The sequence below is a fragment of the Equus przewalskii genome, chromosome 1 (assembly GCF_037783145.1).
Source record: "Equus przewalskii isolate Varuska chromosome 1, EquPr2, whole genome shotgun sequence".
NCBI classification, from domain to species: domain Eukaryota; kingdom Metazoa; phylum Chordata; class Mammalia; order Perissodactyla; family Equidae; genus Equus; species Equus przewalskii.
In genome coordinates, this window is record NC_091831.1 from 114573084 (window position 1) to 114599338 (window position 26255).

Here is a 26255-nt window from a genome sequence, read left to right on the forward strand (position 1 = left end):
TTCTCTATCTTGACATCTTCACCACTTCCCTCTGTTTTTCGAATCCTGCACCCCCTCCTCCCCTACACTTGCCTACAAGTTCCCAAATCCCTCGCATTTCAGGGCTCCCACGGCACATCCAGACGTCACAAGGCCCATTACAGCCCAGCGAGATCTTTTCTTAGATTAAAGAACGCTCAACCTCAGGAGAGAATCTTCCCACAGCCCTAGAAGGCAGACATATCCTTAAGCAGTCATTTTTCTTTCATTTTATTTTTCCCTCCCAACCATATTTATTAATACTGAGGATTCCTTCCAGGTTTTAGAAACGGGTTGCCCCTCAGCCTGTTTCAGTGTGTGGTTACGGTTGGGTTCTCCTTCTCCTCTGGCTCTCTGTCCCTACGTATTTTATTGGCAGCTCAAGAGAGGCCTGCTCTTGAGCCATCCATCCAGGGACCAAGTTCTGGTCCTCCAATGCGTGTTTGCTGACAGAGGGACCACAGGCTTTTTTAAGATGTGTGGGTGGCTGCTTCATGCCCTCACTGGGCTCAGGGTGCCGGCAAAATGTCCGCTTTGGGTGCGTGACCCCTCACAGGACCGGAAGCTGCAATGTCTGCTCCAGGGAGCTATTAAGTACAAAAGAGCTCGTGAAATGTCAGGGCTGGCACTGCTCACTGTCACCGGATATTTGTGCTGCCTTTAACAATTATCTATTGTCGCCCAACAAAACACCCTGAAACTTAGTGGCTTAAAAAGATTTTAATATTTCTCACAATTCATTGGTCTGGCTGGGCACAGCGAGGCTGCTCTTCTGCCAGATGTGGCACTGACGGGAGGCACTCACGTGGCTCCATTCAGCTCGTATACGAGTCATCCCTCCTCTGCAGGGGATATGTTCCCAGACCCTCCGTGGATGCCTGAAGCAGGGAGCGTGCCAAACCCTATATGGAGTATGTTTTTTTCCTGTAATACATACCTATGATAAAGTTTAATTTAGAAAGTAGGCACCATAAGAGATTAATGACAATAACTAATAATAAAACAGAACAATTATAACAATATACTGTAATAAATGTTACGTGAATGTGGTCTTTCTCTCTCTCTCAAGATATCTTATTGTAAAAAAATGCAGTGTCTTTCCCACCATACACTATGGCCGTAACTTTTGCAGTTTGAGGTATGACAGCAAAACTGGCAAGAATTTCTTTTTCCTTCTTCACAAATTCACAGATAGATGATTCATTCTTACCATAGATGTTGGCAACCATATCATACAGGTTTTTTCCTCTTAAGTCGAGAACTTTCACCTTTTCACTCAGAGGAAGCACTTTAAGGAAGCACTTTCTGGCTTCTCTGTGGCGTATCTGAATTGCCAGCATCACTACCCTTGCACTTTGGGGCCATTACTAAGTGAAATGAAGGTGGCTTGAACACAAGCACTGTGATACCGCGACAGTTGGTCTGACGACCTAGACAACTGCTAAGTGACTAATGGGCAGGTAGAGCACACAGCGTGGATGCGCTGATGATTCGCATCCCAGCAGATGCACCAGGTGGGTGCAAGATTTCATCACGCTGCTCAGAATGGTGGACAATTTAAAACTTACGAATTGTTTATTTCTGGAACATTCCATTTAATACTTTTGGACTGTGGTTGGCTGCAGGTAACTAAAGCCACAGAGTGAAATCACAGATAAGGGGGAACTAATGTTGTAACCGAGCAAAAAGGGGCTCGTTCTGCTCACCACAATCTGGTGCCTATCAATTGCAAACAAGCCGTGGGTTGACAAAGGAAAATTTACATGATTGGCTAGCGTAATCAGGAGAGGGTGGACTAGTGTCCTGAAGAACCATCTTCAAATCCTACAGAACCTTGAGGCGGTTGTACAGGGGAAATGGGCAGGGCAGGAAGGGGTTTAGGGATGTTGACCATCTGGTGTGATGGACTTCAAGGCGCCACATTGTCTCTTTCTTCTGTCATTCCTGATGGCTCCCAATGCAGAACTTTTCTTTCCGGAGGTCGTCACGTTCCTGGGGAACTCAGAGAACAAAGTTACTGTCTTATCACGGCTGGGATATACGTAAGCAGGAGTCGTAGAACCAGCAGATCCTGTATTTTGCAAAAGCTGGAGGTGCTTAATCATCTAGGCTGCGTGCAGGCTGGACTGTGCTCACAGAGACTAGTGAGTCAGGGTCATACGTAGCTACAGTACTGCTTCCTTTCCCTAAGATGGCTTCCCTCATGCTAACTGAAGATCTAGCTGTTACACTGTAGCTAGGTCTGGTGCCTTAGTTGGGGTGGCTCGAATAGGTGGGGGCTGGCTGGGCCTCTCCCTCTCCACATAGGAGGTAGGATCCCAGGATAGTGACAGAGAAAGCTGTCAGACCTCTTAAAGGACTAGGGCCAGAAAGAGCACTAAATTCTACTAGTTAAAAGCAAGTCACAGGCCAGCACAGATTCAAAGGAAGAGAAATAGACTCTGCCTCTTGATAAGAACTGAAGAATTCCTTTGTACTGGTTACCTATTATTGCATAACAAACTACCCCCAAACCACAGTCACACATCTGTGGTCACCGGGTTTGGCTCACCTGGGAGGGATGTGGCTGGACAGCACCATTTCTCACTTAGGTCTGCAGGTCAACAGGGAGGCTGTGCTCCATGTGTCTCTCATCCTTGCCTGGGACCAGCTCCTCTCTGGGTGATGGCAGAGGGGAAGAGGGCAAGCAGAAAAGGGCAAGGACCTTTGAAGTCCAACCTCAGAACTGATATCTTTTCATTTCAGCCCATTTACCACTGGCTGAGACAAGTCACGGGGCCAAGCCCAAAGTCAAGGGAAGGAGAAGTGCCATGGCCCAGGTGAGGCAGGGCCCAGGTGTGGATTCAGGGAGGGACCATGTGCCTTGCACTACTCACTCCGTTCCCCTCAGAAGCAACCAATCAAAATTAAGACCGCAGGAACGGCAGGGACAAATTATAAAAGACATGGTATGTTAGACCTATAAAATGGGTATTTAAGTTTAAAAAACTCCCAATAACATGGACATTAACTTAATGCAAACATTATACACATCCTCAAAAAAAGTTGTAGAAAAAAAAAGATTATTAATAATAATCTAGATCTAAAAGCCTAGATTATTCCAACAGAATATCATGTTAAATGGAGGGAGAATGAGAGATTTAAAAGCATTTTAAATTTCTTATTTTACTTAGGGAGAGCTATTTTCACTTAAGTAGAGAAAGACACGTTCAAATATATGTATTTCCTGCAAGGTGATGACTAGTACATTGAAGCAAGATGCGGAGCCTCTGAAACACACAAGGCAAAAAGCGGCATGAAAAATGTCAGCAACACAACAAAGAATCATTGGGAAAAAAGAAATAAGAAGGCATAAAAGCAAAAGGACAAAGCAAGAGCATATACCAAAGGCCAGGTCCTGCTCTGCAGGCTCCACCTGTGTTAACTTATTCAATTTCTATCTCAGTCTCATGGGGTAGGTCCTGTTATGACCCACGTTGTGTAGATAAGGAAACGGAAGTGTCGAAGTAACTTGTCTGCAAGCAATTAGTTAATTAATTACGCAGCTAATAAGAGGCCGAGATGGAACCTGAGGAATCAGAGCCTAAAGTCCAAGCTCTTAAAATGGCGCCATTCTCACTGCAGACTTGCAGAGGTCACGTGGACTCACCCTCTGTTACCTTAGCTTGCCAGTCATCACATCAAGTCTACACTGCTTCTCCACCCTGTTGAAAGACAGACTCGCAGAGCAGCTTATAAACAATGACAAATAGCAACCAAAAAACCCAACTCTGGTGTTACCTGGAGACGTAGCTAAAACAAAATGACCCAAAGATTTCAGCATAAAGGAAGAGCCAAAACATGCCATGAAAATGTAAATAGATAGGAGGCAAGAGGAAGAGTTGAACTCAAACAGTGGCAGAAGGGATGGAGACGACGTGGCAGACCCGAGACATGTTGAGGGAAGTAGAATGGACAACACGTTGTGAGGCTGAGGTTGAGAGAAAAGAAGACTTAAAAATGACTCCCAGGGCCAGGCCCGATGGCCTAGTGCTTAAAGTTCAGTGCGCTCCACTTTGGAGGCCTGGGTTTGGTTCCTGGGCACGGAACCACGCCACTCATCTGTCAGTAGCCATGCTGTTGCAGCAGCTCACATTAAAAGAAAAAAAGAGGAAGATTGGCGACAGATGTTAGCTCAGGGCGAATCTTCTCCAGCAGAAAAAAAAAGAAAAAGACTCCCAGAGAAGTAGCATCACGTGCCAAGTTAATGAACCCGAGAAGAAAAGCAGGTCTGAGGAAGAGACACTGCCTCCATCTGTCCATTCACTCACTGAACAATCATCATACCATTTCTAGACAGAGAGGAGTGGTGAGCAAACTCAGCCACAGAGCCAGTCCTACAATCGAACAACCACTGAAATCAATGTGAAACTGAAATGTTGATCTGTTTTAATAAGAAAGGAGACTAGGTACTATGCTATGAGAGCTTATAATGGAGGGGGAGGGTTGACCTTATCAGGGAAGTCAACAGAAGCTTCCTGGAAGAGGTGACATCTGAACTGAGATCTGATGGATGATACGGCATCTGGGGAAGAGCATCCCTGATGACTCTACATAAACAGCCGACTCCCTCCCCGCTTGGCCCATCATTCTCCATTCCTTTTGCCCTGTTTATTTTTATATCACTTGTCACTTCCCGAATATCCTTATTGGTTGACTTCCTCATTGCCAGCCCTCATCCCCCAAGAAACTCTAAGTTCCGAGAAAGTAGGACTGTGATTGCTTTGCTCACTGTTGTATCCCTAGACCCTAAAATGGAGCCTGGCACGTACCAGGTACCAGAGACACATTTGCTGGTTCCATGAACAAACGGGCGCAAGGATGGACTGGGGGAGGGGAAGACATTTTCTGACTACAGACTCAGTAGCCACACATAAACATCTTCTCCCCAGGCTCTTGGACCTCCTCAGTCCTTTACCTGTGAAACTCACTCTGCCATCCCAAGCACACTCACATGCTGTCACCTTCGGGGAGCAGCATTACAGCTTGATGCTGGCAGGAATCGTACAGCGGAGAGGACAAGACTGCCGATGCAAAAGAGTGAGTAAAACTGCAGACACAAAGTCCTATAGCGGGTGAGGGTGGACAGGCTCTGCAGCAGAAATGGAGGGCTTGGCCGTAGACTCAAGGACAGGTGACCCCTGGTACAGGGCAAGAAAGTAGAGCGGGTGGGTACAAACGCAGGTGAGCTGCTAGGGTTGGTGGTTGAAAGGCGACCTTCTCACCCAGGGAAGGTAAGTGTGACCATTAGAGTAACACTTTGGACTCATCATTGGCAAATGACATGAGGACTCAGGTTCCACTGGTTGGAGGACAGAAGTCAGAGGGTAGCTCATGCATTCTTATTGGATAAGTTCATAAGGACTTGAGCTAATACACACGAATCTCTAAAATGTTGCCTGGAAAGTATGCAGGAGCAGGAGTTGGGACACCTGAGTAGGAGTCCCCTTGTTGTCACTAATCCAGTATCAGGGGACACTTGGACAAGCCTCTCAAATGATGAGTTAACATATGATCTCTCTTACCAAATCCCCTTCTCTCGCTGCCCAAGAAGAGAGATTGCCTGGCCCCCGTTTTGATGTAAGTGATGATGTAAGTGTGCGTGGACCAGGGGTCTCCCACCCAAACAGGGCTGCCACCTGCACATGGAGACTCTAAACCTTCCTTGGCCTTTAAACAGCTCCTGGGCGGCTACAGCTCACAGAGAGGTGAAACAGCCCAATGGGCCGATGACAAGTTGTATCATTTGGGCGAAACTTAAAACAACAGGGCCCATATGGGGAGGAAATTATTTTTAAATGACTGAAATGTCTAAGTTGCATAACCTATATTTCTCGTTGGTATTTGCACCCAGTGGGTGTTATACGAATGTTTGAATACTTGATGACTGATTAATACAATCTGCTAGGGCCCGTCATTGTTGAGAAGAGTTCAAACCAATTGCTTTTCTTTGAGGCTGCCAGTGTACGGAGAAAGTCAAAAAGAGTCAGAATGGCTTTAGGAAATTTATAATGCATCTTAAATGTTTGCTTTTAATGAAACACTTTAAACATATGCACAAAAGCACAATGTATCTTTATACGAACCTCACTTGGCGACAATGTCCAAAGTCATATTTGAGACCCTTGGTGACCCTGGTCCCATGCCCAACACTCCAGTCATGCTCCAACCACATCCCCACCCCCTATTAGGCCCTGCAATTTACTTCATACAGTATTTAATGTGGGGGCCCACCCTTCAATTGTTAAAAATCCTCCAGATAAAAAATTCTTACTGGGTTGGCAATCAGAAGACCAAGAATCGCCCCTGCCCACACTTTGCCACTCTCTCAGAGTGTCACTTTGGGCAGCACCTTCCCTGGGCCTGGAAAAGGAAAGCATGGCCCAGGTGGCATCCAAGGCTCTTTCAACCCCTAACAGCATGACTAAGTTCACTTTGGGCTCCTGGTGGGTTTTGTCACCAAGAATTTTCATTCACAGTGCACCACAGAGCTGGTTTTATTAAGATCAAACTAAACCTTTCGGACCAACTGTTTCTCCCTCTCATCCATGTAAATGCCCTTACTTTACCTCTTTCCCTCACTCCATCTGTGGCAAGTCTACCGTGGCTCATAGCAGCTCCCTGCAGATACTCATCTGTGGCAGACAAGGGGACACCCTTCCTGAGAGTGAGACGGAAGGGGCCGGCCCACCTCCTGGGAGGACTCTTTGAGACTGGGCAGGTGTTGACACCAGTCAAGGAAGGCTGATGGGGAGGACAGATGTGGTGCCGTCATAGCGTGATTAAGAAATGCCAAGTCCTTCATACTTTATCATGATGGACCGATGACCCGGCCTCCCAGGAGACCTAGCCACAGGGGATTTAAAAAAAGAAATCACAGAGATGCAAAATTCCACCACACAGTGGGCAGTGAGCCTGCCAGGGCTGGCCTCGGTAGCAGCCCTCACCTTCCCTGGTTTGAGAGGCCCATCCTCATGCTTGCCTGCCCAAAACACCCAAACTCGTTATAATCATATTTTCTTTTGTTCTTCCTTCCTCCCTCCCTCCTTTCTCTCTCTCTCCTCCACCTCTCCATCACAAAGCCTGAAATTTGTCTATTTGTGTGTCTCCTAAAGAGGAGGAAAAATAATTCCAGAGATGCCCACAGCAAATGTGTAATTTACAGTAGATAAAATCACTAAAAAGAACACACAAAAAGTAAAATTGGCTCAAAAATGACAATATGAGTTTATGTTTGAATATGCATTGGGATCAGATGTGCAAAGAAAGGGCAGTCCCTGTAAGCTCTGTTTGTGATTTAATCCTCTTATGGGCCCCGCCCAATTGGGTGATGTCAAGGGTTTAAACAATCCCCTTTGCCCTGAGAAAAGGGCCTGGGAGGTGAATGCTCAGCCTTCAGAGCTCCCTCTTTGCCCTTCTCCTGCTCCACGTGCAGCTGCACAGAGTAAGCTGTGTGCTGAGTTAGAGGAACAAGAGTCGTGTCTCATCCCTTTGCCCTGCCACGCCAGCCCCAGTCACAGCTCAGAGGCCGAGTGAAGCAGAAATTCCTCACTCAGGAGCTTGTGCCATCCTGACCTGTGCCCACATGCCAGGTGCTGTGGGTGGGTTCTCCAGAAGCAGACGCCGAAACGGAGTTTGGGGTGCACAATATTTATCAGGCATCACACTTGTGAAGGGAAGGAGGAAGCAGGACCGGGCAGAGGGAAAGTTAATCCGTGCTGCTGGCTCAACAAAGTCTCCGCCAACTGGACTGGTCACTCTGGGGAGAGAAGTGTCCCTCAGAGTTGTCCAGCGTCAGGTCCAGATGGCTAGGCTTTTATACCTGTGCCTCACTCAGTCCCCGGGAAGTCCAGGTCCCGGGGAGAGCAGGTCTCTGAGGCTGAGGCGGTCCCTGAAGGAACCAACAGTAGAGGCCACACACCCACAGGGGCAGCAGGCCCTTTCCTGAGAGGGATCTGAAGCACATCTCCGTGCCCACCGCACCAGGCTGTGAAATTCCTGCTGTGCTGGCACAGGGGGCAATGCTTCTCTGCATGACTGAGACGGAGAGCAGGAGGCACCGAGTGTGTGCGTGTGTGAGATGCTCAGGACAGGCCTGGCTGTGCTCCATCATGGGCTCCTGCCAGACCCTCAACCTGGAGGGGAAGCAGAAGGCCCTCAGCTTTCAGGACTTCCTCCCTCCCCCTACCTCCAGCATTTGGGCCTGGAGAGAGGAAACCATGACCCACATGCCAGCCACAGGTCTCCCTGCTCCTTCCCAGGATGCCCCTTTCCCTACACCGTATCCCCCTCCTTCCTGAGGTAGCATCACCCTAACTTTCCCCCAGGACGAAGGAAGAGTCCACTCTAGAAAGAAACAGAGCTTGAGGGATCTTCCAAAACATGCTGTTTGTCACACACACCTTCAGTGAGGGCAAGGCTGTCTCCTTGGTGGCCTCAGTCCTGAGACTGGACTTCCTTGGTGACTGAGCTTGTCCCTCAGGCCACAAGGGGCTCAGCTGCTCTGATTGTGCAGTGACGAGGAGTCTTGCAGAGGGCACCTCAGAAACCTCTCATCCACAGACCCAAAAGAGGGACATACTGGAGGAGATTGGGGCAGCTTGTGGCATCTGTAGGATAGCTAAACACCCCCCAGGCTTTAGGAAGGGCAGAGCCGGGGCAGTAGCAGAGACCTCAGCACGAGAAGTCCACGACTCCTCTCAATGCCACTGTGAAAGACAGACTCCGCTTGTGTCTCTCTGTCTCAGAGTCCCAGTCAGAGACTCAGATGCCCCAGCTGGGGTCAGTGGTGACCACAGAACAATCAGCTTGTGGCCAGGAGTAAGGTCCCAGGGGGCCAACATGCCACTGGTAGCATTCTCAAGGGAGAATGGCAGTGAGCCAGGACACTACCCAGATGGTGATGACAAGAGAAGGGAACTGGGGAATAATTAATCTTCTTTAGGACACGAGGATGGAGAGGCGTGAGTCAGGTTTCAGTGCCCGGGAAGCCTTCTCAGCTTGGCACACGGCAGCTGGTGCTTAGGCCAAGACCATGAAGTTATTCAGCTCTCTGAGCACAGATGCCACTCGAACCCCAGCCAAGCTTCTTGCAAATAAGTATCCTTGGTCACTAATAAGATGGTCCCCACCACCTCCTATTCAAACCCACCCTACGCCTCCTGGCCAAGTGTGTCCCGCCAGGGCACAACTCTACCCATGCCACCCTCATAGTCAGGATGTTCCAAAGTCTCCCACAGACCCCCCTCCACCCTTCTAGAGACTTGGCCCCATCCTCATCCCACGCTGTGCCAGCCACACTGCCATACTTACTGTTTCTCTTTGTATATATACATGTTTATTGAGGTATAATTCACACATCACGACATTCGCCTTTTTACAGTACACAGTTTAGCGGTTTTTGGTATTGACAGAGCTGTGCAGCCATCATCACTGTTTAATTTCAGTATATTTTTTATTACCCCAAAAAAGAAATTCCATACTCATTAGCAGTCATCCTCTGTTTCCCCACTCCCCCAGCTCCTGGAAACCACTAATCTATGTCTGTCTCTACATGTGTGCCTATTCTGGACATTTCAGATAAATGGAATCATACAGTATGTGGCCTCTGTGGCTTCTTTAACACAGCATAATGTTTTCAACGTTCGTCCATGTTGCAGCACATATTGGTAATTCACTCTTTTTTTATGGCTGCATAAGTTTCCATTGTATGGCTGCATCATATTTTATCTATTCATTCATCAGTTGATGGACATTTGGGTTGTTTCCGTTCTTCTGACTACTATTAATAATGCTACTGTGAATATCCTTGTACAAGTTTTTACACGGACATACGTTTTTAATTCTCTTGAGTATATACCTGGGAGTGGAATTTGTCATCACATATTAACTCTTATGTTCAACATTTTGAGGAACTGCCAAATTGCTTATCAAAGTGAATGCCCCATTTTGTATATCCACCAACAGTATATGAGGGTTCCAACTTCTCCACATCCTTGCCAAAACTCATTATTGCCTATCTGTTTTATTTTAGCCACCCTGGTGAGTGTGAAATAGATCTCATTGTGGTTTTGATTTGGGTTTCCTTAATGACTAATGGTGTTAAGTATCTTTCCATGTGCTCATTGTCTACCTTGTGTAGATATACACATTCTATCATATACATATTCATATATATCTATCTATAGACAGATAGATAGATTGATCTTTGGAGAAATGTCTATTCAAATCTTTTGTCCATTTTTTAATGGGTTGTTTGTCCTCTTATTGAGCTGTAAGAGTTCTTTATATAGCCTGGATACAGGTTCCTTATCTGGCGTAGGATGTGTGGAAAAGCCTAAAAGTCTTCCTGGGAGATCCTCGGTCAGCTCCCCCACAGGCCTGTATCTCTCTAACATTCATCATGCTGTCAATAATTTTTTCTCTCACGAGAAACAAAAGACATTATCCAATTATGTCGTTGAACTTAAGTAAGATATGGCAAGATATGTGCATACCTTTGAGAAAAGGCGTAGTTCACATATTGCAGCAAATAGTACATGCCATGTTTACAAAATTCCTGCAGTAAACCTTTGTGTGTAGAAATTATGCGGGCTTTCTGCTCATTGTCAACCCTGGAACAGAGCCCTTCCCGCTGTACCCACCTCATAAGGAGTAAGGGAGGAATCATTAAACCTCGTCACAGATGATCAATCACTTCTGCCTCAGGGGAGGTAATGAAGGAGTTAAAACAACTTCTGCCTTTGAGGCAGTTGTCCCGGTGCAGGCAGAATCCTGGGTGTGATCATCTCTCTCAAAATATTAAAACATAAGTGTCCAGAACTACTCAGGCTTAAAAAAAATTCGTCTCACCACCGTAAGTTTGAAACTAGGGTGGGTGACATCCGAATAGTGTTTGCTGTTGCTTTGGGCAGAGGGTGAAGGAGTGGTAGAAAACTCCTTTTTCTAGTCTCTGTATCTTCACATCTCAAAGTTCTCTCCTTCTTACTTCATTATAAGAGAATTTAAAGTAGGTCTAGGACAAGGAAAAGCCTCAACATGGATGTCAGTAAGGTCCTAAAATATCTCTATATTAATAGATTTTGCTTTACCCCAATGAGATTGGAGCCATTTAAGGGTTTTAAGCAGGGGAACGACATAATCTGATATACACTTTTAAAAGATCATTTCGACTACACAATAAAGAATGGGATGGGGAGGGTCCAGCCCACAAATAGGAAAAGTTAGGAGCCTGCTGCAATAGTCCAGGTGAGAAGTGATGATGGTGAGGGCGACAGGGATGGAAAGAAGTGCACAAATACCAAAGCTTGATTGCTGGGCGTGTGGCGTGAGAGTGAAGTAGGTCCCACAATTGACTCCCTCATCTCTGATTTGAGAAAGTGAGTGGGGAGTGGTGCCACTGACAAAGATAAGACACTCGGAAAGAGGAGCAGAGGTAGGGAAGAAAATGATGGGTTGGATCGTAGACACGTGTAGCTAGAACTGCCTCACGTCCAGCCAGTGGTGATTGGAGATGTGGGCCTGAAGGTCAGGAGAGGCGGAGGCTCCAGTTGGAGGTTTGGGAACTGTTAGCACAGAGATGGTCATTGGAGCCTGAGAGTGAATGAGATGTCTAAGAGATGGTGCGCTGACTGAGGCAAGAAGAGGGCCCCGGAAGAGCCCTGGGGAGCATTGATCCCTAAGGAGGAGGACATGCCAACCAAGTACCTAAGACAGATATCAGATAGGACAGAGAACAGCCACAGGAGATGGACAATATGGAATCAATGGAAGGAGGGTGCTATGGACTGAATGTTTGTGTCTCCCCAAAATTCCTACGTTGAAGCCCTAACTCCCAACACGATTGTATTGGGAGGTAGAGTTTTGGAGAGGTAACAAGGTTTAGAAGAGGTCATGAGAGTGGAGCCCTCAGAATGGGATTAGTGCGCTTATAAGAAGAGGAAGAGACGACAGAGCTTCCTCTCTCCACAAAGTGAGGACACAGGAATGAAGCAGCTTCTACAAGCCAGGAAGAGGGCCGTCACTAGATACTGAATCTGCTAGCACTTGATCTTGGACTTTCCCAGCCTCCAGAACTGTGAGAAATAAATGTGTGTTGTTTAAGTCACCCAGTCTACAGCATTTAGTTATAACAGCCCAGGCAGACCAAGAGCAAATGTAAACTGAGCTAAATGTTGGCATAACGTTAAGAGAGGAAGGGAGGGAGGGTAGGTGGGAGGAAAGAGGGAAAGAATAAAAAAATAGGCCCATTTGATTGAGACATTTAGGGTCATGGACACCCTGGGCAAGATAAGCTTTTTGGAGTGGTGTGAAGGGAGAGCCAGAATAAACTGAGTAGTGAGTGGAAGATGTAGACAGTAAGTGTAGACAACACATTCAAGAATGGAAGCAGAGTGATGGAGAGGTAGAGGACTGGTAATAAAATGTCTGTGTTCTGTCTTCTTGATCGTCCAGAATTTAATGCTTTGCCATTAAACTTTATTTGATTATGTATCTGCCTCTCCAGCTGTCCCCTAAACACCTTAATTCCAGGGACAGTCTTACTCACATCTATGGCCCCAGTGGTACCAAACACAAGAGGAGCTCAATAAAAATTGGGAGATTTCAGTTTTTACTTTTCTGAATGACAGAATGTGTCTGAGTTAAAGCACCCCATGCCCACCCACAAAGGCAAAAGATGGGTTGTGTGACTTGTTTCCATGGCATTTGGAAGGAGACTACTGTGTTCCTCCTCTTAAACAAAAAGCATATTGAGCTGGCTTAGCCATGTAGGAGAATTCATTGTTCTTTCCACCATATGGCCTGGTGCTGACAACAAACAAGAATAGAGACTGCCAGCTCCCATGAGCCCCAGAATATGCAAAAAAGTGGTGCAAAGTAAGGGTAATAACACAATAAGAACCGGAAGATGCCTTCCATCTTGCTTAGTCCGGATCCTAAGGATCTAATCACGCTGCATTGGCAATGACTGCCACAGACCCTTGGGCTGTTTCTACAACATTCTCAAATGGATACATTTTCCTCCACAATGGTCAAGGTGGTAGGACCCGAGGTCTTGCCCCATTGCCCAGAAGCTCCACGGAAATAGCACCCAGGTCCCTTTACAACCCCCAGCTGCAAACTTCAGAACCTCAAGGGCAGCTGAGACTATGATGCATTGTAATGTTATTCTCTTGGGCAGTCTGGTAGAAAGAGGAAAATGCATGGATCTGGGAGTCAAACAGACCTGGGTCAACTCCCAGTTCAAATCATGCCCAAACTGAATTGTCAATGGAAGATTGGTTTTCAGTGGATTTTTTCACTGAGGCAGATGAAATGATGTAGGATCCATGGGTCTATGTTGCATTGGTGCCTCACTACCCTTCCCCAGTCCCTGTTACAGCCCTGTGTGACACATACCTGCATGAAATATACACTCACCAACACCAAGTGATACCACCAGGAGACTGGAGAGAGGGGTGAACTCTCCCACCTTTTGAATCTTGGATCATGTGACTATTTACCTATTAGTAAATACCTTTTTTTTTTTAAAGATTGGCACCTGAGCTAAAGTCTGTTGCCAATCTTCTTGGTTTTTTTTTTTTTTTACTTCTTCTTCTCCCCAAAGCCCCCGAGTACATAGTTGAATATTCTAGTTGTAGGTCCTTCTGATTGTACTATGTGGGACACCACCTCAGCATGGCTTGATGAGTGGTGCCATGTCCACACTCAGATTCCGAACCAGTGAAACTCTGGGCCGCCAAATCAGAGTGCATGAACTTAACCACTTGACCACAAGGCTGGCCCCCTGAATACCTATTTTTTAAAGTATGAATCAAAAGAAAAGCGAATAATTTGTGAGGGCAAAGATTCTAATATATTTGTTGAATTTTTTTTTAGAAAGGAAAAATTAAGGCAAATATGGCAAAATGTTAGTATTCATTAAATCTGATGATCAGCTGGTACAGTGGGTATCTGTTATAAGAAGCTCTGGACTTTCCTGTGATTTTTTAAGTGTTCTGATATAGTGAAGAAGGAAGTGGATGCAGCAGTGGTAGAGGATGGAGAGGAGGAGGTGGTGATATTAGAGGCATACACCAACTGCCCTCAGTGACTGACTGCAATCAGGAGGTTGGGTGGGGCATGACTCCGGGCTGACTTTGCAGTGCAGACCTTAAAAACTGCCTTGGGCAGTGGTACCAAAGGTTGAGATGAGGCACTCGGGAGGAATGGGTGTCAAAGGAGAGGTGTTAGGTTTGGGCATGCAGAGTTTATGGTACCTGAGAGCCATCGACAGGAGTCCTCCCATTGTCCCCAAGCCTTGCTACCAAAAAGGCTAAACTGGGACAAATACCTCTCAGTAATACGAATTTCATACCTTCTCCACTCTTTCCAACCTCTAACCTCTCCTCTGCTTCCCTCACTCTTAGAGGATAAACTGGCCTCATTCTTCACAGAGAAGATAGAAACCACCAGACAGGAAGCCATTAGTATCAAACCTGCCTCTATCTGTACCCAGGCTGCGTCCTTTCACCCTCATACGAGAGAGGTGCTCCCTACCTCCCAGTAGAGGTCAGCTCTCGCTCCTGGATGCTGGCCTCCACTCCCACTCTTCTCAGGGTTTTAGAACCATCCATTATCCTCACCAGCCTCTCCATCTCTGCTGGATCTGTCCTATCAACATCTCAACTGCTCAAGTCACTCACCTCTGAAGACAATAAAAATAGCAAAATGAAAGGAACAACAAAAAGCACTTTTCCCAAACGCCACTTTCTCCCCATCTTCTTCATTCTCAAGAGTTGTCTGACCTTAGCTTCTCCATCTCACCCCCTCCTGCTTGCTCCTCTGACAGTTCCAGTCTGATTCCCTCCCTTCCCTCTGCTGCCCCTGTTCTCAAGTGGGTCTGTAACCCCAACACAGCTAAGCCCCAGGCTTGCTTTTCCATCCCCATGGACTTGATTTTCTCAGCTTTTGATGGCATCCACCACCCGATCCTGGAAGGAGCCTCCCTTGGTCTAGATGGCGCTTTCCCCTGGGCTTCCCTCACACCCCTCTGCCACCCCAGGCACATCTCCTTAGCCAGTTCATCCTCCTCCATCCAGTACATGAACACTGGTGTCCCCAGATTTAGTCTTCCGACGACAACCCTCACAGTTTCTGCTCTCTCCCAGGCAATCCCAGCCTGGTGCACAGCTTTGGTTACCCACCATCCCCCCAATTTTATCTCTATTTTGGGCTCCAGTCCCATGTATCTAACTGCATCCATAAAATCTCCATTTGAACATCTCAAAGACATCCCAACTTGACATACCAAGTCTGAAGTGACGATCTCATGCCTCCCAAATCTGCTGCCCACCTCAGCAAATGACTTTCTTCCTTCTCCTGCCCCACCCCACCCAATTGCTCAAGCTAAGATCCTGAGTACTGTCCTTGACTGGCCTCTCTCTAGAGACCCCCAAAACTAGTACTTCACCAAGTCCCATTCACTCTACCCTCAAACATATCTGGAAGTCCTCCTTCTGTGTTATCTGTCCCCACCACCCTGGTCTGGGCCCATCATCTCATTCCTCCAGATGGGCCCCTGCATCCACCTAGCTGCCCTCCAGTATATTCTCCCCACACAACTTTAAGAGGCAATCTGATCAAATCTTTCCCTCCTTAGAACATTCTCAGGCCATCCATTGTTCTCAGAATGAGGGCAAAATCTTTATGGAGTCCTCCAAGGTCATTCACATTTGACCCTTGCTCACCACTCTTTCCTGCCATGCCCACCCCTATCTAGCCCTCTTTCAGTTCCTCCCTTTCATTGACTTCCTTATTACTCAGTGCCTACACAAGTCTCAGAGTGAATGTCACTTTCTCCAGGAAGCTTCCCCAAGTGTCCAGATTTGGTCAGGTCTCCTATTACATTCTCTCACGGTGACTTGCACTTCTCCATCATGACACTTAACACAATTGTAACCAGGTATTGTATAAGCATTTCTTCAGTGTCACTCCAACCCACTGGATTGTAAATTCCATGAGACCAGGAACTATGCCTTCTTTATTCACTGAATCTACAATGGGAACTCAGTAGACACTTGCTAAATGAATGAGTGTGTGTGTGTGTCTGTGCAGTGGGGGAGGCACATTTGTATGTGGATAGGGAAGACAAAAGAGAGAGAATGAGAAAGTGAGATAATATTTGTCATTCTTTTGTAGGCTTGTGGGGAATATGGAATTACCAGGCACAGGATGGGAGAAGAGCAGATACAAAGAAATAGGGTCCCCTCCCTCTTCTGTAGCTAGAGATGGCATGTCATTACCCAGCAATCTGAACAGCCAGGCTTTCCTGAGGCAGGTAATCCTAAGAAACACCAGCAGTGAGGGTGGAAATTACAGTAAAAGATAGCTGGGGCTCTCACCCTGCCACTGTCTGGCGGACCCTTTCAATGAGAAATTCATCAACCTTCAGGATAAGACAGTAACAGATCACAGACAGAGACTGAGTGGCCTGAGATTTAATTTCAGTCTCTCTCCCTTCCTGCTCCAGGTTCAAAGCTTTTTAAAAGTCTTATCTTCTAGTTCTTCCTCTCTTCTGTCTGATCTGACCTTCCTGGGGACATAGCTTGCTTGGATCAGAAGTGTATCCCATCTGGTAGACAGTGCTGAGGTTTACAGCCTGGAGTTGGGGGATATGGGCAGATGCCAGCAGTGTCTGTAGCTGCACCCTCATACCCAGCCCTGAGGGGGCAGAGGATGCACAAGGAGTGAACATGCAAATGGTCCTTCTCAGAGTAAGGGTTCCTGATGGCTCTCCAGAGGACTGTGGGCTTCTGAGTAGAGAAGGCCTCCTGGGAGGCATCCATCCTGACCCACTATCAGGAGAGTAAGGAACCAAAGACCCAGGATCCAGAGTGTGAGAACGCTGCCACTCTACCTACCCCCTGCCATTTGTCACTGCCTTCTACTCGCCCAGACGAAGCCCTTTACAACAGTGCATGCTTGTCTCTGGAGGTAAAGCAGGAGGGAAGCTGGGGGATTGATCCCACTCCAAGGGAAACCCCAAGAGATAAGGTTGGGGTGGTGAGGCGAAGCTCCCAAAGGAGGAGGAGTAACTTGAGTCCAGCAGGGATGGAATAAAGGGTCCACTGAAGACTAGGCCTCTGCAGCATCAGAGCTCCTCTAGGGTGTCACCAACTGAAACCTCTTTCTGGGAGTGGGTACATTTTAACAACACCTCTCAACAGACCCCCCCCCCCCCGCCCCCACCACACACACATGCACACATGCACACACGCATTCTGGGCTGAGGAGCCAAGGGGCCCAATGATTGGCACTCTCTGCTGAATGATGCAGATCACAGAGAGATCAGACTCCTTGGGGCCAAGCTTTTCAAACCTGATGGTGCTCAGATCACCTGGGATCACTTTAGGACAAAGAAGGCTGGGCCACGGCCCAGAGATTCTTATTCAGCAGATCTGGGATAGGGCCCATGAATTTGCACCACTAACAAGAATGAAAATTCCCAGGTGATGCTGGGGTCCTGGGGCCCATGCTTGGGGTTCTTGGAGCTGCTATGGTCAGACTGCAAGAAGATCAGTATGGGAGAGTTGACATATGGAAGTGGACTTGGGAGAGCCTGGAACAGAGAGGAGGAGCCCTGGACACTGGTGTGCGACATCTGGGCAGGGGGCTGGACAAATGATGTGACAGCAGGAATGAATAGGAAGGGGTCAGATGGAGAATAATTTCCTCTCTGGAAAACCCTAAATAGCCCTTGAGGCTGTACCCGTCACAAGACCTTTTATGCTCCCTAAGAATCTGCTTCTAAGTGCCTCAAAAAGTTCACTCCTGGGAATATAAGAGAATTGAAAACTTGTGTCCACACAGAAACTTGAACCTGAATATTCAGAGTGGCGTGATTCAGAACAAACGGTGGAGACAACCCCAATGTCCATCAACTGATGAATGGATAAACAAAATGTAATCTATCCTCACAATGGAATATTATTTCGCCACAAAAAAGAATGTGGTACTGATACATGCTACAACCTGGATGCACTTGAAAACATGCTATATGAAAGAAACCAGTCACAAAAGGCTCATATTGGATGATTCCATTTCTATGAAATGTCCAGAATATGCAACTCCAGTGAGCCAGAATGCAGATTAATGGTTATCAGGGGGTAGGGAAAGGGGAATAGGGACTGTCTATTTAATGGCAACGCAGTTTCTTTTTGGGGTGATGAAAATTTTCTGGAATTAGTGACAATGGTTGCACAGCATTGTAAATGTACTAAACGTCACTGAATTATAAAATTTTAAAATGCTTAAAACAGTGAATTTTATGTTATGTGAATTTTTCCTCAATAAAAAAAATTTTTTAAGAGAAACTCCTTACATATTCTATCTGTTCAGGAGGGCTAAGCCTGAATCCAGGACTTACAGAGGAGTATGCACAGGAAAGGGCAGACACTTTGAGACAAATGGCTCAGAGTGAGAGCCCTGCCTTCACTTACCATGGCTCAAAGCACTTATAACATTAGGGCACAAAGAACAATTGCTTCCATCCCGTGTGACACAGCTCATATTATATGGTAGGATAATGCCAACCTCTTTCTCTCAAGCATCTTAGTTAGGAACAGACATACCTTACAAATAGCACCCTTGCACCTGGTGGCAAAGATAGGTCCAGGGGACCAATGCTACCTGGTTTTGTGGAGTCAGCAGGAGGGTGCGCAGCTGGTTGTGGGCATCAGTGAGACTGCAACACAGCACAGACTTGATACAGAAAAAACAGCCTTCCTGTCACCTCCACCACCCCTCAACCAAGGCACTGAGTCACTGTGCTTACACAGGGGTCCTGAAAAGGACCGCATCCTCCCCTCATTTTCTCATTCATTCATTCAGCATTTACTGAGCAGCTTCTATGTGGCAGGCACTGTAGTGGCACTGGTCCAGGAATAAACAAGACAGGGTCTCTGCCCTCATAGTGGTGACAGTCCAGTTGAGGAACCCTCTTCAATCCCCCCAACCACTGGGGAATGAAAACAGAGGGCTCACAATTGAAACTTCATAGTTTGAGGTCACCATGGTCAACTAAGCCAAAGAACCTGGCTCCTCAATAAGGTCTCATACCTGTTACTGTCATGACCTAGTGAGGTCACTTACCCCTCTGTGTCTGGGTTTCTTTATCTAAATATGAAAGTGCTTTGTGACCTGCTAAATGGCATAAGATTTCACGTAACCCAACTTATAATGTTGCACTAGACAGAAGATTCACTGAGTCCTCCAACAATGCAGTTAGTTTTAAAAGTCATTCTCAGCAATTTTTATAAATTTAGCTTGTTTGTATTTATCCTAACTATGGGATAACCTCTTGATGTAATACAACAGTGGTTCTAGGATTCTTAGAAACATGCTATTCATTTCCTCTCCTATCCATCTGAACATCAAAAATAACTTTGAGTAAATTAAGTAAATTATACTTTAAAAAAATCTCAGGTATACAACATGAGAGATTCAGGAATAGACAAATCTAGACATGTTTGGTTTCAGCACCCAAAACTTTGGACGGCAGCTCCCTTACTCTCTGCTCAGTCTTGCACCACATAACGATGTTTCCGGTCAATGATGGACCACACATACAACGGTGGTCCCATAAGATTAGTACCATATAGCCTAGGTGTGTAGTAGGCTATTCCATCTGGGTTTGTGTAACTGCACTCTGTGATGTTCGCACAACAATGAAATCACCTAACGATGCATTTTTCAGAACATATCCCCGTCGTTAAGCAATGCATGACTGTACTGAGAAAGCCTCAGTTAGGACTAATTGATCCTTAACACCTCTCTTTAACACAAGATGATTTCACTTTTAGGAAGGAGACTGTGCTCTTGGCTCAGACTAGCCAGTGAAGCGTATGAAGGATGAGGTGGCCCGATGATAAGGCAAGGGATAGGGAGTATATGGTGGGCAGAAGGAGGTAGCAGGACCCACATCAAGGCCAGCAGTAAATGTTCACACCAAACTCTGAATTCTCAGTCTCCAGGAAGACCTTGACTTCCTCACCACCCCACAGTGATGTCTGACCCTTTGGACAAGGCTGGACACTGCTGTGCCCTCTCCCCCTTGGCTTTAGCTTGACCCACTCCGTTGCTCTTTCACATCGTTTCAGCTGAAGTCTGTGCATTGAGAAGAGGAGTTTCTTTAGACTTTGGGCTGAAGCTGAAGTTAGAAAACAGGTTTCAAATCTTCTTCCTTCTGGGGGAATATGGAAGAGCAGCAGGTGAAAGAATGTACCAGGAAGAAGTGAGGACCAGACTTTTCAGTCAGATGTAACTGAGCTGCCTTTCCTCTGCCTCCGTTAAGACACAGGGAGACTCAAGTCAGGCACCTGCCTGTCTGCTTCCATCTCAGGAAAGCACTTCTGCACACATTGCTGCAGTAAACAGAAGTTTGAAAATAGTATGGACTGGGTTGTGTGGTGCACAATTTAACCAACAAATCTCAGTGGCTGAATGATACAAAATCCATTTCTGGCTCAGGTTTTAAATAACCATTAGGGGTCAGCAGGAGGCTCTACCTCACACAGTCCTCCAAGGACCCAGGCCGATGTAGGTTCTACCACATTGTGGCAGCACTATCTGGAATCCATGGCCTTCTCCATCACCTGGCAGGAGAAGAAGATGCTGAGAAGGCTTTGCACTGGCAATTAAATGTTCCAGCCTGGAGGAGACACACTCATTTCCACTCACAGTCCATTAACCAGAAATAGTCAAATGCAATCCTCCCATGTGCCCAGGAGACCATAGGTATGGATGAATGCTAGAAGGCTCTACCACAGTCACTTCCAGATGAGCACTCCTCATCACCTGAGACTGTGCATTTGTTCCTGTGTACTTATTGCACAAAAATATTGTAGCAATATAAGAAATAAAAAATGGAAAAGGAGCCCTCCACAATCTCGTCACTCTAACAAATCAACTATTTTTGTTCTTCCATTTTCTCTCATTCTATATCCATTTGTATAAAACATTTTGCATGGTTTACTGTTTTTCTTCATGCTTTACTCACTACCATATGACAAACGTTTTTCCACATTGCTTCATGATCTTAATTAGCATTATTCTAATTACTGTCAATCATTTCAATTTATGGGTCCACCTTCAGTGATTTAACTATTTTCTGTCTATTGGATTTGAGCGTTCACTTCACACCAGGCTCAGCACTAATACTTTACATGCATCACCTGGCTCAATCCCCACTACACCCCTAAAATTCAGACACCAGTTTATCCTCATTTTCAGGTGAGGAAGCTGGGGCAAGGAGATCGTGAATAAGGGGCCAAATTCTCACAGTGAGTAAGTAACAGAGCCAGAATTTGAACCCATGCCTGTCAGACTCTCAAGTCCACCAGCGACCTAACCATGTGTTCTCTACTGAAGATCATACTTTAAGAAGCCTGTCCAGCATCTCATGGCACCAGAGCCTTCGCTCCTGCCCTGCACTCCTATAGAACCTACACTCATAGCACAGTAAGGCCCTCCCCAAAGAGGGTTCCCAGCACATTCAGAAAATGTGGCTCTTAACTAAAGATTTTCTTCAGTAAACAAGTAGAGTTACTTTGTGTACCACTCAGCAGGACTTTCTAAAACTTTGTTTTAATCATGTCTTTGTCTCTTTACACAATGTCAGCCCCTCTGGTGGCTGTTTAAAATTCCCTTCCCACCCCCTCTCCTCCCTCTGCAACCTGGCTTCCTCCCCCTTCCTCCTTCTCCTCACTGTCTCTCTCCAGAGTCCTCCCACTTGCTCTGCTCTAACTACAGCTCCGAAACCTCCTTCAGAGCAGCCTCCCCATTAACAAGCTTGCCTCCTCCTCTGCTTTGCGCTCCTCTCCCAGATCTTTCCTCTGGCTCCATCTTTTTCTAGGGCAGGATCTCGTATCCTTCTCTTGGCTGGCTCTCCAGTTCTCGCCACCTCCCAACCCAACCTCCTTCAGCAAGAGGCAATTTTGGTGCAAACCCAAGATGCACCAAAAAAAAAGCTAAGAGTCGTTCCCCTTTAAAAGGTGACAGAAGGGTAGTGCCCATAAGCTGGTCAGGTGTTTTCCATGCCATACCCTTTCCCTCATAGTTTGGTGATTTCCTTAGGACACATCCGTAACATCTGGAAACAGGCTACAAAAGAGCAGCAGCTGCCTCTTCCAGTCAGTGTGAGTACAAGGGAGCACGTTGGTGGGCTGGGCTGAAACCTTCTCTGCGCCAGCTCTGGCTGAGCTCAGCTCCTTACTCGGCAGCACAGGCCCTGAGGGATGCCAAGTAGTTACACCCTTGAGTCTTCGCTTTCCAGCTAAATGCCCTGAGTCCTTGGCTTAGCAGAACCTAGGCAGGCACTAAATCAAGAGGTCTGGTGCCATTCAGCCAGACAGTAACAATTTCAACTTAAGATTGTGACAATGTGCCAATGTGCCGGGTGGGGTACTGGGTTGGACATGGCAGAAACTACACCAGACAAAGACTCAGGAGGCTTGGGTTCTAGTTCTGGGATTTTGGCCTGAAGTCTTGGGACTTTGAACCAGCTTCCTAACCTCTCTGTCTTCAGTGTCCTCATCCACAAAACACATATCATTTCTTACCCGCTCTGCCATTCCTGTAAGTGTGGTTAGCAGTACCGTTGATCCATGACAAAGGGCTCTGTATACGCTGAGCTGGTCCAGCCGGCAGGCACCATCTCCTTCCCTTGATCCTCTTCATTTAGGAATGGGTCAGACATCAGCCCTCTCCAAAATGCAAAGAGGAGGGACAGGCTGTCACCAAAACCTGCTTCCTGCTGCCTCTCTAGCTCCTTGAGGGCATGAATTAGCCTGGAGGCCCTAGCCCAGAAGTGCAGGGCCAGGGGAGAGGAAGGAGGAGCTGACCCCATGGCTGTGCTGTGTCATGGGTAAGAGGCAGGGAGCCCAGAGCAGAAATGTAAACAGCAACACGATGCGAACAACAGCCAACAGCTTGGGATTTTCCAAAGCTTTTCCCTCAAAAGCCGTCTCTCCAGCCCATCCAGGGATGGAACAGGGAATACCAGAGCTGACAGCTAACTCAGAGTGCCCCATGCCCTGGTCCAATAGAGAAAAGGAGACCAGAGAGAGCAAAAGGCTGGCCCAAAGTCGTGTGTGGAACCCTGTCCAGGGTGCCCTTTCCAAGCTGCCTCCTGAGTTGGGCCCTGAGGTCTTTCCTGAGGATCTTTGGATCTCCTCTCCTGGTCTATGAGGCAATGAGTCCTCTGCTGGGCTAGGACATGGCTAAACAAGAGCAAGCCCACAGCTGTGCTTTCACAGGCAGACTCTCCCTTGGGAGCCAGTGCCTAGCACCCAGCACGTGAGGCAGTGGCCCTCCCATCCTCACGAGAGAGCAGACTCACTTCCCACCTGGCACTCCATTGAGCATCCATGTCTTCAGCTTGGGTCAATTGCTAAAGACACAGAATCTAACAAAACAAAGTCCTTCCCGCACAAGCATGCACTCTAGAGGAGAGAGATAGACCACAACCAAATATACAGGTAAGCACGTACTGTGGCAGTGGGGGTAAATGCTATAAACAAACAAAGCAAGGTAAGTGAGACAGAGAGAAAAGGATAGTTCTGATTTTGTATAAAAAGATCATGGAAGTTACCTGACATTTGAGCAAAGGAAAAAAGGAGGGAGCTCCTTGTCTTTGTTGATCTCTGGCAGAAGAACCATACTAGTGGAAGGAGCAGTAAGTGTAAAGGCCCAATGACAGGAATGAACTGGGGATGACAGGAGAAGAGCCCATTGGCTGTCATGGCTGGAGAAACATGAACAAGAGTGGGAAGGGTAGGAGAGCAGGCAGGAGAAGGACCAGTGTGATCCAGGGCTTGTAAGTCATCAAAAAGACTTTGGATTCACTCTGAGTGAAATGGGAAAACACTGGAGGTTTCTGTGCAAAGCAGTAGTAGGTTTTAGAGGGGGAGATTTGGCCACTATTTGGAGGAGTGGTCAAATTCAGAATGTATGTTTTAGATAGAACTAACTTAATTAACTAGTAATTGTAAGTGAGGAGTAAGAGAAAGAGTATCAGAAAGGATGCCAGGATTTTAGGCAGAGTGGAATCTGCTGCCTGAACCTCCTTACACATGGCAACGCTGGTCTCTCTGGATGTGCTCTCCCTGTGGGATTCAAGAGAAGGCCACCATTGACTGAGACCATGAACCAGACAGCCACAGACAGTAAGCTGCCTCATCCAGGCCCAGGGCAGCCAGGAACCTTGGGTCTGGAAGGAACCTTGGAGAAACCAGTACAAGCTCCACCAGCCTGTGCCAGAGCTCAAATCCTTCGTCAGCTCCCCAGGCAGTGGCCATCCCCCAGTGCTGCGCTGCACTGAAAATGAGCAATTGCAAGCTACCAGTAGCTTAAGAACTGGCTTTCCAATTCCTGAAAATTTAAAACTGGCTCTTGCAAGCCAGTACAGGCTGGCTTTAGGGCACCACTGGCCTCTGTCCTCTCGCTGAATATCTCCTCAGATGGAAAACCTACTGTGTTCAGCCGTAATCCATCCCACGCTGGGTTAGAGCCAGAGACTTCGGAAATATTTTTCCCTAACTGTCCCCTTGAGAATCCCACCCCTAAAATAAAGGAATCCCTGGGCTGTCAGCAGGAAATGGCCATCAGGAAGCTGCATGCCTGCTTTATGATGTGGTCATAGGTGCACGTCACCTGCTGCACAAAGACATTGATACCTGTGAATGTACTAGGGACCCAGGGGTACAGATTCTAGGACTCTGATGGCATCACTGGGGTACAAGCTGATGCCAATAGTGACAGCTCCGAGCATAGAAGGGCAAGAGACAGGGTAAGGTTGGTGCCACCCTACTTTTTGTCCCTGCCACAAAGAGAGCAGGCTCCCATATATGCTGGCTGCAGTGCTCAAGCGTCCACCAAAATTAGGTAAAAGTTAGTGACACTCAACTAATTCTGTTGAAATAGGCTTCTGTTTTGAACTTTTGAAGCGAAAGAAGAAGTTCCATAGTTAAAAACGATGGAAATTAATAAAAGAAATCTTAACTAAATTGGAGTCAGGAAGGCCTGCAGGGGGAGCTCTCACACCCTATCACACACTGTCAATTACATCAAAAAAATACACCAACTTGCATCTCTCACAGCAAGTACAACTACTTTACTACTGAAAGAAGATTTTTCTCCCCACCTGGCAACAGCCCAGCCAATGAGAAAAGCCACAGCTCAGGCAATGAGAAGCCGTCGCTGCTCTAAACTGTTACATTCCCCCAATAGACTTTCTTTTAGAACAGCCCCTACTTACTCCCCCTTTTTCTCTACAAAAGCAATCTCCCCTCCTTTTTTTTCCAAATTTGCCTATGGTTCACCATAGCATGCACATCCCAAATTGCAATTCTTTTGGCTATTCTCAAATAAACTCATCTTGGGGATAACAAGTGAATTTGCTTTTTAATTTGACAAAATTCAGAAATTGGACATCCCTTCATGAGGGATTACACTGATTTGCTCCCAGTGGACACTGAGCAGAAGCAAGTGGGTAACTTTCTCTTTTCAAAGATTAACAAAGAGGCCCACCCTGTGACTCTTCTGCTAAGCGGTTTGCATTTGATCTCTGCCACAATCCTGCAAGAACTGTTATCTCTATTTCATGATCGAGAAGACATTAAATGCTGTGACTTGGCCATGGCGATATATCTAGTGAGTTGCCGAGGGAGAACTTGAATGCAGGGCTATCTGGCTCCAAGTCCTGCATTCCTTCCAGTGTGCCCTCACTGCCCTCATGGACCATTTAGCCCCCTTCCAACTTCATGGAGTCCTAACTTAATGACAACTGTGGTCAAGATTTATGCAGTTGTCTGCTTAATGTTCCCATTCCTTTTTCTCTGGATGGAGACATGTCAGAACATGACATCACTGCCTGTTCCAGCCAATAGTTGTGATGATCAATGTCATATTCTGTTACAACCCCATCCCCTTGGCCACAGTTTACTGGCTGTGGGAGGCTGTATTGTTGCTCTGAAGGAGCTGGAGACTTCCTTGCCCCACTGACATTAAGCTCGGCCATGTGACTTGCTCTGTCAGCAGCTTTAAGAGCCAACCCAAAGTTTGCTGTGTCCTCTCTTTCCCTCTGCCATTAGACCGAAATGCTCCCTATATAAACTACTTCTTCAGGTTGAGTTCCCAAGTGGGGTTCCCAACATGATGCC

At 46.8% G+C, this 26255-nt stretch overlaps 1 long non-coding RNA gene across 1 annotated transcript in view; it reads right to left on the reverse strand.

Annotated features, from left to right (window-relative positions):
- Nucleotides 1-719: 719 nt before the first annotated feature.
- The window catches only part of LOC139075559 (uncharacterized), a 30516-nt gene continuing 4980 nt past the window's right edge, over nt 720-26255 (reverse strand). Inside the window, exons 2-3 of the long non-coding RNA XR_011526074.1 lie at nt 2570-2675; nt 720-2010 (exon numbers count right to left, since the gene is read on the reverse strand). This is a non-coding gene — a long non-coding RNA (uncharacterized lncRNA). The remainder of the gene's footprint in view (nt 2011-2569; nt 2676-26255) is intronic.